Source organism: Arachis hypogaea, chromosome 6 (assembly GCF_003086295.3).
Source record: "Arachis hypogaea cultivar Tifrunner chromosome 6, arahy.Tifrunner.gnm2.J5K5, whole genome shotgun sequence".
NCBI lineage: Eukaryota > Viridiplantae > Streptophyta > Magnoliopsida > Fabales > Fabaceae > Arachis > Arachis hypogaea.
In genome coordinates, this window is record NC_092041.1 from 32,529,026 (window position 1) to 32,545,605 (window position 16,580).

Here is a 16,580-nt window from a genome sequence, read left to right on the forward strand (position 1 = left end):
TATTCAACTTCTACAAAAATATAATTCTACACTCAATTTCTAGTGATCTGACTAAACAATCAAGCATGCATACCACCACTTAATTCTACTTGATTTGTCACTAATTGAGCCAAGTTACTTTTGTTCAAACTTTTTTTTATTTTTGGAAACAGAACAAGCATGGCAAGCATTTGTTTAAGAAGGTGAAGTTATATCCAAACATCTAGGCATTCACTTTATTCAAAGCAGTAACCAACATCATACTAAAACTTCACATTCCAGAAAGATTCAACAATTACAGTTTAAACCAGAACAAGCATGCTTTTGTTTGCCTTTTAAAGAATGGTCAAGGAACAACACCACCTTGTGAAATTTCTTGTTTTCTCTTTGTTGCCAGGAAACAATTTGATTTCTCCTTCTTCTCCTAGTTGTTGCTTCATGTTCTTTCTAAGATCCTTGTTTCCTTTCCTGCAAAGAGTGATGAAGTTCTTGCTTCTCAAGCACTTGAGTGGTTAGCTCAACTATGTATGGGCAAGTGTCTGAGTCTTAAGTTGGTGTGTGAACACCAAACTTAGTCTCCTACTTACTCCTCTGTCTTTAAATCCTTGAATTTCCTTGGAATGAAGTTGCTGCTAAGGATTTTAAGCATTTCTGTGATTGCTTAGAATCATTGTTCCTTTCATATAATTCAAAGGTTGTTGTGTTCAGTTGATCTGTATGGTGGAACACCAAACTTAGAGTCACACATTCCCCTTTGAATTATTGATCCACGAATTCATTGTTTGGTGTGAAATACCAAACTTAATTCTTTGCAATGCACAGAAACTACTTCACCTTTTTATTGAAACAAATAAAAGAAACAGCAAAGGAGTATTACCTCAGGTTGGGTTGCCTCCCAACAAGTGCTTCTTTAAGTCATTAGCTTGACGGTCAGCTTCCTCAGTTGAGGTGATATTTAACCTTGTCCTTCTCCTCCACATCTCCCAAGTAATGTTTGAGTCTTTGACCATTCACATTGAAGGTTCGTTGTGACTTTTCTTCCATGATTTCTACTTGTCCATATTGGGAGACCTTGGTGACAAGGAATGGTCCAGACCACCTTGATTTTAGCTTCCCTGGAAATAGCTTCAGCCTAGAATTGTAGAGCAATACTTTTTGTCCCTCTTCAAATTTCCTTGGGGCTATGTTGCTGTCATGCTTCTTTTTTGCTCTTTCTTTGTAAATTTTGGCATTCTCATAAGCTTCAGCTCTGAATTCTTCCAATTCTTGAATTTGCAACATCCTTCTTTCTCCAGCAGCTTTGCTGTCCAAGTTCAAGAGTTTCAAGGCCCAGAATGCCTTGTGCTCCAACTCCAGTGGCAAATGGCAAGCTTTTCCATATATTAGTTGGTAAGGAGACATTCCAATTGGTGTTTTGAAAGCTATCCTATATGCCCAAAGAGCATCATCTAGCTTAATCGCCAGTCCTTCCTTGAAGTTCCCACAGTCTTTTCCAGGATTCTTTTGAGTTCCCTATTAGATATTTTGGCTTGCCCACTTGTCTGTGGATGGTATGGTGTGGCTACCTTGTGTTTGACTCCATATTTTAGAAGCAATGCCTCTAATGGTTGTTGCAGAAGTGGCTTCCTCCATCACTGATGATTGCTCTTGGAACCCCAAAACGGCAAAAAATGTGTTTTCTGAGGAAGTTCATGACTACCTTATTATCATTGGTTGGAGTCGCTATTGCTTCAACCCATTTGGAGACATAGTCTACTGCCACAAGAATGTAATTATTTGAGTATGAGGTGGGGAAGGGTCCCATGAAATCTATCCCCCATACATCAAACAATTCAAGTTCTAGAATGAATTGTTGGGGCATTTCATTTCTTCTTGGCAGGTTCCCCGCTTTCTGGCATTCATGGCAGTGCTTCACTAGTTCCTTTGCATCTTTGAAGATAGTAGGCCAATAAAAACCACACTGCAACACCTTAGCTGCTGTTCTTTCTCCTGCAAAATGTCCTCCATAAGCGGAGCCATGGCAGTCCCATAAGACTTCCCTTCCTTCTTCCTCTGATATGCATCTTCTGAGTATGCCATCCGAACATTTTTTGAACAAGTATGGTTCGTCCCAGATGAAGTATTTGGCATCATTTACCAATTTCTTCCTTTGATACTTGTTAAATTCCAACGGCAAACTCCCAGTGGCCTTGAAGTTTGCTATGTCTGCAAACCAGGTGCTTTGTGAATTACCATGAGTTGTTCATCAGGAAAGCACTCATTTATATGTGTGCTTTGTGTGCTTCCTTCTTCACATGGTATCCTTGATAAATGGTCTGCCACCTTGTTCTCTACACCCTTCTTGTCTTTGATTTCAATGTCAAATTCCTGCAACAAAAGAACCCATCTAATAAGTCTTGGTTTGGATTCTTGTTTAGCAAGTAAGTATTTTAAAGCTGAATGATCAGTGAAGACAATGACTTTAGATCCAATGAGATAGGATATAAATTTGTCAAATGCAAATACTATTGCCAAGAGTTCTTTTTCAGTGGTTGTGTAATTCCTTTGGTTATCATTCAAGACTTTACTGGCATAATAAATCACATGTACCAAATTGTCTTTCTTTGTCCTAACACTGCCCCAACAGCAAGGTCTGATGCATCACACATCAATTCAAAAGGTAAGTTCCAATCAGGTGGGGCAATGATAGGTGCAGAGGAAAGTTTTTGCTTCAAAAGTTCATAGGCTAGCATGCAATTTTTATCAAATACAAAGGGTGTATCAGAAACAAGCAAGTTACTCAAAGGTTTGGCTATTTTAGAAAAGTCTCTAATAAACCTTCTGTAAAAGCCAGCGTGTCCCAAAAAACTCCTAACTACCTTGACATTACTTGGTGGAGGTAGTTTTTCAATGAGTTCCACCTTAGCTCGTCCACCTCAATGCCTCTATTAGAGATTTTGGCCAAGGACTATTCCTTCTGTGACCATGAAATGACACTTTTCCCAGTTTAATACTAGGTTGGTCTCTTGGCATCTCTTAAGCACCAAGGCAAGGTGGTGTAGGCAGCTAGGAAAAGAATCTCCAAACACAGAAAAATCATCCATGAAAACTTCAATAAACTTTTCGATCATGTCCGAAAAGATGGACAGCATGCACCTTTGGAAAGTGGCAGGTGCATTGCACAATCCAAAGGGCATGCGTCTATAAGAAAAAACTCCATATGGACAAACAAATGATGTTTTCTCTTGATCTCTTGGATCAACTACTATCTGATTATAGCCTGAGTATCCATCCAGAAAGCAATAGTAAGCATGTCCTGCAAGCCTTTCAAGCATCTGATCCATGAATGGGAGTGGAAAATGATCTTTTCTGGTGGCTTCATTTAGCTTCCTGTAGTCTATGCACATCCTCCACCCAGTGACAGTTCTTGTGGGTATAAGTTCGTTCCTCTCATTTGGCACCACAGTTATGCCACCTTTCTTGGGAACTACATGGATGGGACTATCAGAAATGGGGTAGATTACCCCTGCCTACCATAACTTCATGACCTCCTTTTGTACCACTTCTTTCATGACGGGATTCAATCTTCTCTGAGCTTGAATGGAGGGTCTAGCATCCTCTTCTAACAAGATTTTATGCATGCATATGGATGAACTTATCCCCTTCAAATCAGCTAGGGTCCATCCAATGGCATCTTGATGAGTTTATAGCACCTTGATCAATTCTTCTTCCTATTCTTGGTTCAGGGCAGAGCTAATGATAACAGGATGGCTCTCATCACTACCCAAATATGCATACTTGAGATTAGGGGGCAATGCTTTGAGCTCAGGTTTTGGTGCTTCCTTCTCTTCTTTCACTCTCTCTGGCATGTTTGGCATGGTTGTTTCAGCAGCCTTGATGTCACTAACTTCAATATCCTTGGTGAACTCCTCCTCTGCCACTTCCTTTGTTGTTTCCTCAAAGGTTTCTTGTATTGCAATGTCCACTACATCCACCCTCATGCACTCCTTTAGTGATTCTGATGGATAGCTCATTGCCTTGAATACATTAAACACCAATTTCTCATCATGTAGTCTAAGAGTGAGTTCTCCCTTTTGGACATCTATGATGGCTCCAGCAGTAGCCAGGAAGGGTCTTCCCAGAATTATTGAAGCTTTGGCTTCTTCCTCCATATCTAACACTACAAAATCGGCAGGGAATATAAAATCTCCCACTTTCACCAACAAATCCTCAACTATCCCATGAGGGAATTTAAAAGTTCGATCTGCCAATTGGAGGGCCATTCTTGTTGGTTTGGCTTCCTCAATCTTCATTCTTCTCATCATTGTTAGAGACATCAAATTGATGCTGGCCCCTAAGTCACACAAGGCCTTCTCCACCATGACTTCTCCTATGATGCAGGGGATTTTGAAACTGCCTGGATCCTTCAATTTCTGAGGCAATTTGTGTTGAATAATGGCACTGCATTCTTCAGTTAACAACACAGTTTCCTCATTTCTCCAGCTTCTCTTCTTGGTCATTAATTCCTTTAAAAATTTTGCATAGAGTGGCATTTGCTCTATTGCCTCAGCAAACGGAATGTTGATTTGAAGCTTCTTGAAAATCTCCAAGAATTTGGAGAATTGGCCATCCTTTTCACTTTTCATTAAACGTTGAGGATATGGTGCTTTGGGTGTATAAGGCTTCAGGACCTCTTTTTCTTTTTCTTTTGTTGCAGACGGTGTAAAAGATTGCCCTGTTCCTTGTCTCTCACATTTTCCTTTGCTTCATCCTCTGTGGTTTCCTTTGAGGTCTCCTTTAGCTTCTTTTCACTTCTGAGGGTTATGGCCTTACATTCTTCCCTTGCAATAGCTTTGGCAGCATGAGAAACGCTTGGCCCAGGGTTTTGCTTAGACAAATACCCAATTTGATTTTCTAGCTTCTGGATGGCAGCTCCTTGGTTTTGCAAGTTAGAATTTACTTCTTCCTTAAAGGCTTTCAACTCGGTTATGTCTTTACCCATGGTTGCAAGCATTCCTTCTATCCTGTTTAATTGATCTTGAAATTGTTGGTTCTGATTAGGTTGGGCAGGTTGGTTATTTTGGCCATGATATGGTGGTTGGGAGTAAGTGTTTTGTGTGGCTTGGTATGATCTTTGGTTGGAGTTTTGGTATGTGGAATTGTTATGTTGGTTGTGGTTGTAAGGTTTGTGGTTTTGTGGTTGGGGTTGATGGTTTCCCCACCCAAAGTTTGGGTGGTTTTTCCATCCTGGGTTGTAAGTGTTGGAATGTGGATCATATGGTTGCCTTTGTTGATTTCCCACATAGTTGGCCTCTTCCCAATCACCTCCTTCAGTGCTTATTTCCTCTTGATCTTGTGTTTGTATTGCAGCCACTTGCTTTGTGTCTAATTTCCTGGTGAGCTCTGCTAGTTGCTTGGCAAACACCTTGTTTTGGGCTAGGATTGTATCAACATGGTTCAGCTCCATGACTCCCTTACTGTTGTGTCTCTCTGAAGCATAGTAGTACTCATTCTCAGCCACTGTCTCAATCACTTCAATGGCTTCTTCCACAGTCTTTTTCCTGTTCAATGAACCTCCTGATGAATGGTCTATAGCCTTCCTTGATTCATAAGAAAGTCCATCATAGAAAATATGCAATTGCACCCAGTCATGGAACATGTCTGGCGGGCATTTCCTTGTCAATTCTTTGAACCTCTCCCATGCCTCGTAGAGCGTCTCACCATCTTGTTGTCTAAAAGTCTGAACCTCAGATCGAAGCCTATTGACCTTTTGTGGAGGATAGAAACGTGCCAGAAACTTGCTTTCCACTTCATCCCAGGTTGTTAGGCTCCCCCTTGGGAATGATTCCAGCCACTTAGCTGCCTTGTCCCTAAGTGAAAATGGGAACAAGAGCAGTTTATAGGCATCTTCCTGGACTCCATTGGACTTCACAGTGTCGCAAATTCTCAGGAATTTTGTGAGATGTTGGTTTGGGTCTTCATTAGCACTCCCACCAAATGAACAATGATCCTCCACCAATGATATTAACTGTGGTTTGAGTTCAAAATTGTTGGCCTGAATGGGTGGTTTCTGAATGCTGCTACCACAATTCCCAGAGGTTGGGTTTATGTATGAACCAAGAACCCTCCTCTCAGGAATGGCATTGTTTCCATCAGCCCTCTCATGGTTGTGAACTTCTCTATCCATGTTGAGATCTAGAGCTTCCTCAAAGTTGTCCTCAGATTCTCCTTCAGATTCTTCTTCTCTCAGTACTCTCCTCCCTCTTGCTTCCCTTATAAGTTTATGAAGGGTCCTCTCTGGTTCGGTATATGGAGGAGTTGTTGTCTCTCCTCTCCTACCTGTCATACAAGAACATACCACAAGCAACAAACAAGTGGAATACTCTTGGTTAATGGAAGAGTATGGTTAGAGCAGTTGAGGAATTAATTCAAATAGTTAGTGGGTCAGTGAGTTAGTTGCTTGAATTTAAAGGCATAAAGAAAGAAAAAGCAAATAACAGAGTGCAGAAATTAAAATTCAACAAGTAACTTGAACTAAATTATCAAAACAAGAAAAATGCTCAATCTAGTTAACTTCCAATTTGAGAATTGTCAATCGAAAACCAATCCCCGGCAACGGCGCCATAAACTTGATACTAGCATAAACTTGATATGCTACGATTTAGGAAATTGCACAATCGGCAAAAATTCCTTCCGGCAAGTGCACCGGTTATCGTCAAGTAAAAACTCACAATAGAGTGAGGTCGAATCCCACAAGGATTGGTTGAATGAGCAATTCGGATTAGAAGTTTGTTCTAGTTGAGCGGAATCAAGATTTAGATGAGAATTGCGGAATCTTAAATTGCATGAATTAAAGAGCGAGAAGTTAAAGTGCTGAAATTAAAAAGGGATGGGGATGATTGCATGAATTTAATTGCAGAATATAAAGAGAAAGTGTATATCAGAAATGGGGAATTCATTGGGTTTCAGGAGATATTGAGATCTCCGAATCAACACATCTTTATCCCTTCCTCAACCAATGCATTCATTGAATTTTGCTTGGCAATCTTCTATGATTGGATCCCAATCCCTTGGCTCACCAATTCTCTCTAAAAACAAACAGATTCCCAATCCCTTGGTTTAAATGTTCATAAGAAGAGATGATGCTTGATCTCTGATTATACCACACAGTTTCATGAACCACAATTTGGTAGGATTACATGTCACAATATCCATCCAAACCCCAATCCAATTCACTGTGAGAAAGCTTCTCTAGCATGAATCCTCCATTCCTTTCCCAAGGTTCCGAAGGATTCCAATTATGGATAGTTTCTTTCCCAAGACAACTAACCAATGGAATTAGATCGAGAAGCTTTCTAACAAAATTCAAGAGAAAAGATTGAAGAAGAAGATAAAAACTATTATTGATTCATTGAATTACAATAGAGCTCCCTAACCCAATGAAAGGGGTTTAGTGAATCATAGCTCTGAATTCAATTACAAAGAGTATGAAAACTAGCAAAAATGATCCAAAAGTTCCCAAGTGTAAAAAAAGTCCTCTTTAACTTAAATTCTATCCTATTTATACACTTTCTAAATTGAGCTTCTGTTGTGTTTCATGGGCTTTGAGGCCTTTCCCTGATTTCCTTTTGCTTTGGGTTTATGGTCCAAAATCCTAATGAGGCTGTGATCCAATTCTGTAACATTCATTGAGCAAACTTAGTGATAATCAAGTAATGACACATGACTCAACAAATTGAAATTCCAGACTCATCAATTCTTCAGGCCCAATCCCATAAACCATGATATTCAATTGGGTTTCATACCATAATACATTTAAGTTAATGTTTGGTGCTCAAATGCTAACTTAAACTTCAATATATTTGGCCCAGAAACCCTTTCAAAAAGTGGCGTTTAAGTTGCAGTTTAAGCTTAAACTGGAACTTAAACGTTGGACACTCCTGGAGGTGGTATAATTCAAGCACGTTTAAGCTTCAATTTAAGGTTAAACTGAAGCTTAAACTTGGAAATGGAAGAAAGCAACTACGGAGTGTGGAATGGTCGAACACGTTTAAGCTTCAGTTTAAGGTTAAACTGAAGCTTAAACGTGGAAATGAGAAAGCAACCCTGGAGGCAAATTGTGGTCGAACACGTTTAAGCTCCAGTTTAAGGTTAAACTGGAGCTTAAATGTGGAAATGAAGAAAGGAGCCCAGGAGTGTGAAATGTCGAACACGTTTAAGCTCCAGTTTAAGCTTAAACTGGAGCTTAAACGTGGAAATGGCTTCCTGGTGCATGATTTGGGTCGAACACGTTTAAGCTCCAGTTTAAGGTTAAACTGGAGCTTAAACGTGGAAATGCTCCTTTGGTGCCTTTCTTATTCTGGCGTTTAACTTCCAGTTTAAGGTTAAACTGGAGGTTAAACGCCAGTTTCAGTATTTCTCAGCTTTCATGATTCTGGCGTTTAACTCCAGTTTAACCTTAAACTGGAGGTTAAACGCCACTTTCAGCTTTGGTGCATTTCTTATTCTGGCGTTTAACCTCCAGTTTAACCTTAAACTGGAAGTTAAACGCCAGAATAAGAAATGCACCAAAGCTGAAAGTGGCGTTTAACTCCAGTTTAACCTTAAACTGGAGGTTAAACGCCACTTTCAGCTTTGGTGCATTTCTTATTCTGGCGTTTAACTTCCAGTTTAAGGTTAAACTGGAGGTTAAACGCCACTTTCAGCATTATATGGCTTGGCAGTTTAAGTTCCAGTTTAAGCTTAAACTGGAACTTAAACTCCACATGTGATCTTCAAACTTCCTTTATTGATTTTGTTGCTTCCTTGCCTAGCCTCTTCTTCCCTGAAATCATCCAAACAACTGCATCAAAGTCTTGCAAAATTTCATGAGAATTCTTCCATTCATAGCATTCAAGTAATATCACTAAAAACTCATGGAATTTGCATCAAAATCATACTGTTTGGATGGTTCATTGCTTTGTTGTTCATTTAACCATTCTTGGTTACTTTAAGCTCAAGAAAATGCATAAAACAACTAAAACTAACAGAAAAATGCTAGTGAAACTAGCCTAAGATGCCTTGGCATCAAGGAGCAAGTGATATCTTAGAACAAGAATAAGCTGAATTGAATAGAAGAACAATAGTAATTGCATTGATACTCGAGGTACAGCAGAGCTCCACACCTTAATCTATGGTGTGCAGAAACTCCACCATTGAAAATACATAAGAACAAGGCCGAATGGCCAGCCTCCCATAATCTAAGAACTAGACATCCAAAGATGATCCTAAAATGTCCTATTTGTAGAGAACTAGTAGCTTAGGGTTTACAAAGATGAGTAAATGACATAAAAATCCACTTCCGGGCCCACTTGGTGTGTGCTTGGGCTGAGCATTGAAGCATTTTCGTGTAGAGACTTTTCATGGAGTTAAACCCCAGCTTTTGTGCCAGTTTGGGCGTTTAACTCCCATTCTTGTGCCAGTTCCGGCATTTTACGCCAGAATTCTTGAGCTGACTTGGAACGCCTGTTTGGGCCATCAAATCTCGGGCAAAGGATAGACTATTATACATTGCTGGAAAGCCCAGGATGTCTACTTTCCAACGCAATTAAGAGAGCGCCAATTGGGCTTCTGTAGCTCTAGAAAATTCACTTCGAGTGCAGGGAGGTTAGAATCCAACAGCATCTGCAGTCCTTTTTAGCCTCTGAATCAGATTTTTGCTCAGGTCCCTCAATTTCAGCCAGAAAATACTTGAAATCACAGAAAAACACAAAAACTCATAGTAAAGTATAGAAAAGTAAATTTTAACTAAAAACTAATGAAAATATAATAAAAACTAACTAAAATATACTAAAAACATACTAAAAACAATTCCAAAAAGCGTATAAATTATCCGCTTATCACAACACCAAACTTAAATTGTTGCTTGTCCCCAAGCAACTGAAAATCAAATAAGATAAAAAGAAGAGAATATGCAATGAATTCCAAAAACATCTATGAAGATCAGTATTAATTAGATGAGCGGGGCTTTTAGCTTTTTGCCTCTGAACAGTTTTGGCATCTCACTTTATCCTCTGAAATTCAGAATGATTGGCTTCTCTAGGAACTCAGAATCCAGATAGTGTTATTGTTTCTCCTAGTTAAGTATGATGATTCTTGAACATAGCTACTTTATGAGTCTTGGCCGTGGCCCAAAGCACTCTGTCTTCCAGTATTACCACCGGCTACATACATGCCACAGACACATAACTGGGTGAACCTTTTCAGATTGTGACTCAGCTTTGCTAGAGTCCCCAATTAGAGGTGTCCAGGGTTCTTAAGCACACTTATTTTGCCATGGATCATGACTTTATTTTTTTCTTTTTCTTTTTCCTCTCTTTCTTTCTTTTTTTTTGTATTCACTGCTTTTTCTTGCTCCAAGAATCATTTTTATGATTTTTCAGATCCTCAGTAACATGTCTCCTTTTTCATCATTCTTTCAAGAGCCAACATTCATGAACAACAAATTCAAAAGACATATGCACTATTCAAGCATACATTCAGAAATCAAAAGTATTGCCACCACATCATACTTTTCTTTTTTAATTAAGAACATTTTTCATTTAAGAAAGGTGATGGATTCATAGGACATTCATAAATTTAAGGCATAGACACTAAGACACTATTGATCATAAGACACAAACATAGATAAACATAGGTGTAAAAATTCGAAAAACAGGAAATTAAAGAACAAGGAGATTAAAGAACGGGTCCACCTTAGTGATGGCGGCTTGTTCTTCCTCTTGAAGATCTTATGGAGTGCTTGAGCTCCTCAATGTCTCTTCCTTGCCTTTGTTGCTCCTCTCTCATGATTCTTTGATCTTCTCTAATTTCATGGATGAGAATGGAATGTTCTTGGTGCTCCACCCTTAGTTGTCCCATGTTGGAACTCAATTCTCCTAGGGAGGTGTTGATTTGCTCCCAATAGTTTTGTGGAGGAAAGTGCATTCCTTGAGGCATCTCGGGGATTTCATGATGAGTGGGATCTCTTGTTTGCTCCATCCTTTTCTTAGTGATGGGCTTGTCCTCATCAATGAGGATGTCTCCCTCTATGTCAATTCCGACTGAATAACAGAGGTGACAAATGAGATGAGGGAAGGCTAACCTTGTCAAGGTAGAGGACTTGTCCACCACCTTATAAAGTTCTTGGGATATAACCTTATGAACTTCTACTTCCTCTCCAATCATGATGCTATGAATCATGATGGCCCGGTCTATAGTAACTTCGGACCGGTTGCTAGTGGGAATGATTGAGCGTTGGATAAACTCCAACCATCCTCTAGCCACGGGCTTGAGGTCATGCCTTCTCAGTTGAACCGGCTTCCCTCTTAAATCTCTCTTCCATTGAGTGCCCTCTTCACAAATGTGTATGAGGACTTGGTCCAACTTTTGATCAAAGTTGACCCTTCTAGTGTAGGGGTGTTCATCTCCTTGCATCATGGGCAAGTTGAATGCCACCCTTACATTTTCCAGACTAAAATCTAAGCATTTCCCCCGAACCATTTGGTGCGCGAAATTGTGAACAATACTTTTTCACAACTCTCATAATCCCCGGTAATGGCTCCAAAAACGTGGTAGCTCAATACCATGGCATTACACAACTTCGCACAACTAACCAGCAAGTGCACTGGGTCGTCCAAGTAATAAACCTTACGTGAGTAAGGGTCGATCCCACGGAGATTGTTAGTATTGAAGCAAGCTATGGTCATCTTGTAAATCTTAGTCAGGCAATCTCAAATGTATATGGTGATGAACGAAAATAACATAAAAGATAAAGATAGAGATACTTATGTAATTCATTGGTAGGAACTTCAGATAAGCGTATGAAGATGCCTTCCCTTCCGTCTCTCTACTTTCCTACTGCCTTCATCCAATCCTTCTTACTCCTTTCCATGGCAAGCTTAAGCAAGGGTTTCACCGTTGTCAGTGGCTACCTCCCATCCTCTCAGTGAAAGCGATTGCATATGCTCTGTCACAGCATAGCGGAATTCATCTGTCGGTTCTCAATCAGGCTGGAATAGAATCCAGTGATTCTTTTGCGTCTGTCACTAACGCCCCGCCCTCAGGAGTTTGAAGCACGTCACAGTCATTCAGTCATTGAATCCTACTCAGAATACCACAGACAAGGTTAGACCTTCCGGATTCTCTTGAATGCTGCCATCAGTTCTCGCCTATACCACGAAGACTCTGATCTCACGGAATGGTTGGCTCGTTTGTCAGGCGAGCACTCGGTTGTCAGGCGATCAACCATGCATCGTGCAATCAGGAATCCAAGAGACATTCACTATGGCCTTAGTTGCTTGTAGAACAAGAGTGGTTGTCAGTCACTTTGTTCATGGGTGAGAATGATGATGAGTGTCACAGATCATCACATTCATCAGGTTGAAGAACAAGTGATATCTTAGAACAAGAACAAGCGGAATTGAATAGAAGAACAATAGTAATTGCATTAATACTTGAGGTACAGCAGAGCTCCACACCTTAATCTATGGTGTGTAGAAACTCCACCGTTGAAAATACATAAGCATAAGGTCTAGGCATGGCTGAATGGCCAGCCTCCCAATGATCTAAGATAGCATAAAAATGAAGATAGCTACCAAAGTCTTCTAATACAATAGCAAAAGGTCCTACTTATAAGAACTAGTAGCCTAAGGTGTACAGAAATGAGTAAATGACATAAAAATCCACTTCCAGGCCCACTTGGTGTGTGCTTGGGCTGAGCATTGAAGCATTTTTCGTGCAGAGACTCTTCTTGGAGTTAAACGCCAGCTTTCATGCCAGTTTGGGCGTTTAACTCCCATTTGGGTGCCAGTTCCAGCGTTTAACGCTGGGATTTCTTGAGGTGACTTTGAACGCCGGTTTGGGCCATCAAATCTTGGGCAAAGTATGGACTATCATATATTGCTGGAAAGCCCAGGATGTCTACTTTCCAACGCCGTTGAGAGCGTGCCAATTGGGCTTCTGTAGCTCCAGAAAATCCACTTCGAGTGCAGGGAGGTCAGAATCCAACAGCATCTGCAGTCCTTTTTGGTCTCTGAATCAGATTTTTGCTCAGGTCCCTCAATTTCAGCCAGAAAATACCTGAAATCACAGAAAAACACACAAACTCATAGTAAAGTCTAGAAAAGTGAATTTTAACTAAAAACTAATAAAAATATACTAAAAACTAACTAGATCATATCAAAAACATACTAAAAACAATGCCAAAAAGTATACAAATTATCCGCTCATCACCATTGTAAGCCAATTTTTTGGGTCCAGGTTCACACTTTGATCATGGTTCTTGGTGATCCATGCATTGGCATAGAACTCTTGAACCATTAAGATTCCGACTTGTTGAATGGGGTTGGTAAGAACTTCCCAACCTCTCCTTCGGATCTCATGTCGGATCTCCGGATATTCACTCTTTTTGAGTTTGAAAGGGACCTCAGGGATCACCTTCTTCATGGCCACGACTTCATAGAAGTGGTCTTGATGCACCCTTGAGATGAAACTCTCCATCTCCCATGACTCGGAGGTGGAAGCTTTTGCCTTCCCTTTCCTCTTTCTAGAGGTTTCTCCGGCCTTAGATGCCATAAATGGTTATGGAAAAACAAAAAGCAATGCTTTTACCACACCAAACTTAGAAGGTTTGCTCGTCCTCGAGCAAAAGAAGAAAGAAGAGAGTAGAAGAAGAAGAAATAGAGGAGATGGAGGAGGCTTTGTGGTTCGGCCAAGGGGGAGAAGTAGTGTTTAGGTTGTGTGAAAATGAAGGAGTGAAGATGGGTTTATTTAGGAGTGGAGAGGGGGTGTATGGTTCGGCCATTATGGGTGGGTTTGGGAGGAAAGTGGTTTGAATTTGAATGGTGAGGTAGGTGGGGTTTTATGAAGGATGGATGTGAGTGGTAAAGAGAATAGTGGGATTTGATAGGTGAGGGGTTTTGGGGAAGAGGTGTTGAGGTGATTGGTGAATGGGTCAAGAAGAGAGAGAGTGGTGGGGTAGGTGAGGATCCTGTGGGGTCCACAGATCCTGAGGTGTCAAGGAAAATTCATCCCTGCACCAAGTGGCGAGCAAAAATGCTCCTTCTGCCAATTCTAGCATTTAAACGCCAGGCTGGTGCCCATTTCTGGTGTTTAACGCCAGCTTCTTGCCCTTTCCTGGCATTTAACGCTAGTCGGGTGCCCCTTTCTGGCGTTAAAAGCCCAGAATGGTGCCAGACTGGGCGTTAAACGCCCATTTGCTGCCCTTATTGGCGTTTAAACGCCAGCAAGTTTTCCTCCAGGGTGTGATATTTTTCTTTCTGTTTTTCATTCTGTTTTTGCTTTTTCAATTGATTTTGTGACTTCCATGATCATCAACCTACGGAAAACATAAAATAACAATGGAAAATAGATAAATATAACATTGGGTTGCCTCCCAACAAGCGCTTCTTTAATGTCAGTAGCTTGACAGTGGGCTTTTATGGAGCCTCACAGATACTCAAAGCAATGTTGGAACCTCCCAACACCAAACTTAGAGTTTGAATGTGGGGGTTCAACACCAAACTTAGAATTTGGTTGTGGCCTCCCAACACCAAACTTAGAGTTTGACTGTGGGGACTCTGTTTGACTCTGTTTTGAGAGAAGCTCTTCATGCTTCCTCTCCATGGTTACAGAGGGATATCCTTGAGCATTAAACACAAGGGATTCTTCATTCACTTGAATGATCAATTCTCCTCTGTCAACATCAATCACAGCCTTTGCTGTGGCTAGAAAGGGTCTGCCAAGGATGATGGATTCATCCATGCACTTCCCAGTCCCTAGGACTATGAAATCAGCAGGGATGTAATGGTCTTCAATCTTTACCAGAACATCCTCTACAAGTCCATAAGCTTGTTTTCTTGAATTGTCTGCCATCTCTAGTGAGATTCTTGCAGCTTGCACCTTAAAGATCCCTAGCTTCTCCATTACAGAGAGAGGCATGAGGTCTAGGTCACACAGAGCCTTCTTGAAGGTCATGGTACCTATAATATAAGGTATTGAGAACTTTCCAGGGTCCTGTCTCTTTTGAGGTAATTTCTGCCTAGTCAAGTTATCCAATTCTTTGGTGAGCAAAGGGGGTTCATCCTCCCAAGTCTCATTACCAAATAACTTGTCATTTAGCTTCATGATTGCTCCAAGGTACTTAGCAACTTGCTCTTCAGTGACATCTTCATCCTCTTCAGAGGAAGAATACTCATCAGAGCTCATGAATGGCAGCAGTAAATCCAATGGAATCTCTATGGTCTCAGTGTGAGCCTCAGATTCCCATGGTTCCTTATTAGGGAACTCATTGGCGGCCAGTGGACGTCCATTGAGGTCTTCCTCAGTGGCGATCACTGCCTCTTCCTCCTCTCCAATTTTGGCCATGTTGATGGCCTTACACTCTCCTTTTGGATTCTCTTCTGTATTGTTTGGAAGAGTGCTAGGAGGGAGTTCAATAACTTTCTTACTCAGCTGACCCACTTGTGCCTCCAAGTTTCTAATGGAGGATCTTGTTTCAGTCATGAAACTTTGAGTGGTTTTGATTATATCAGAGACCATGGTTGCTAAGTCAGAGTGGCTCTACTTAGAATTCTCTATCTGTTGCTGAGAAGATGATGGAAAAGGCTTGCCATTGCTAAACATGTTTCTTCCACCATTATTGTTGTTGAAACCTTGTTGAGGTCTCTGTTGATCCTTCCATGAAAGATTTTGATGATTTCTCCATGAAGGATTATAGGTGTTTCCATAGGGTTCTCCCATGTAATTCACCTCTTCCATTGATGGGTTCTCAGGATCATAAGCTTCTTCTTCAGATGAAGCATCCTTAGTACTGCCTGGTGCAGCTTGCATTCTAGACAGACTCTGAGAAATCATATTGACTTGCTGAGTCAATATTTTGTTCTGAGCCAGTATGGCATTCAGAGTATCAATCTCAAGAACTCCTTTCTTCTGATTCATCCCATTATTCACAGGATTCCTTTCAGAAGTGTACATGAATTGGTTATTTGCAACCATTTCAATGAGTTCTTGAGCTTCTGCAGGCGTCTTCTTCAGATGAAGAGATCCTCCAGCAGAGCTGTCCAATGACATCTTGGACAGTTCAGACAGACCATCATAGAAGATACCTATGATGCTCCATTCAGAAAGCATGTCAGAAGGACACTTTCTGATCAATTATTTGTATCTTTCCCAAGCTTCATAGAGGGATTCTCCTTCCTTCTGTCTGAAGGTTTGGACTTCCACTCTAAGCTTACTCAATTTTTGAGGTGGAAAGAACTTTGCCAAGAAGGCATTGACTAGCTTTTCCCAAGAGTTCAGGCTTTCTTTAGGTTGTGAGTCCAACCATATTCTAGCTCTGTCTCTTACAGCAAAAGGGAATAGCATAAGTCTGTAGACCTCAGGGTCAACCCCATTGGTCTTGACAGTGTCACAGATTTGCAAGAATTTAGCTAAAAACTAATGAGGATCTTCCAATGGAAGTCCATGGAACTTGTAATTCTGTTGCATTAGAGAAACTAATTGAGGCTTAAGCTCAAAGTTGTTTGCTCCAATGGCAGGGATAGAGATGCTTCTCCCATAGAAGTCAGGAGTAGGTGCAGTAAAGTCACCCAGCACCTTCCTTG

The 16,580-nt window shown here is 40.7% G+C and overlaps 2 non-coding genes across 2 annotated transcripts; both read left to right on the top strand.

Moving 5' to 3' along the window:
- The first annotated feature begins 5,615 nt into the window (after positions 1–5,615).
- LOC112700328 (small nucleolar RNA R71) lies at positions 5,616–5,719 on the top strand. Its single transcript, XR_003153237.1, has one exon. It is a non-coding gene; the product is annotated as a small nucleolar RNA R71 (small nucleolar RNA).
- Positions 5,720–16,101: 10,382 nt separating this feature from the next.
- On the top strand, positions 16,102–16,209 carry LOC112700372 (small nucleolar RNA R71). Its single transcript, XR_003153277.1, has one exon. It is a non-coding gene; the product is annotated as a small nucleolar RNA R71 (small nucleolar RNA).
- Positions 16,210–16,580: the final 371 nt, after the last annotated feature.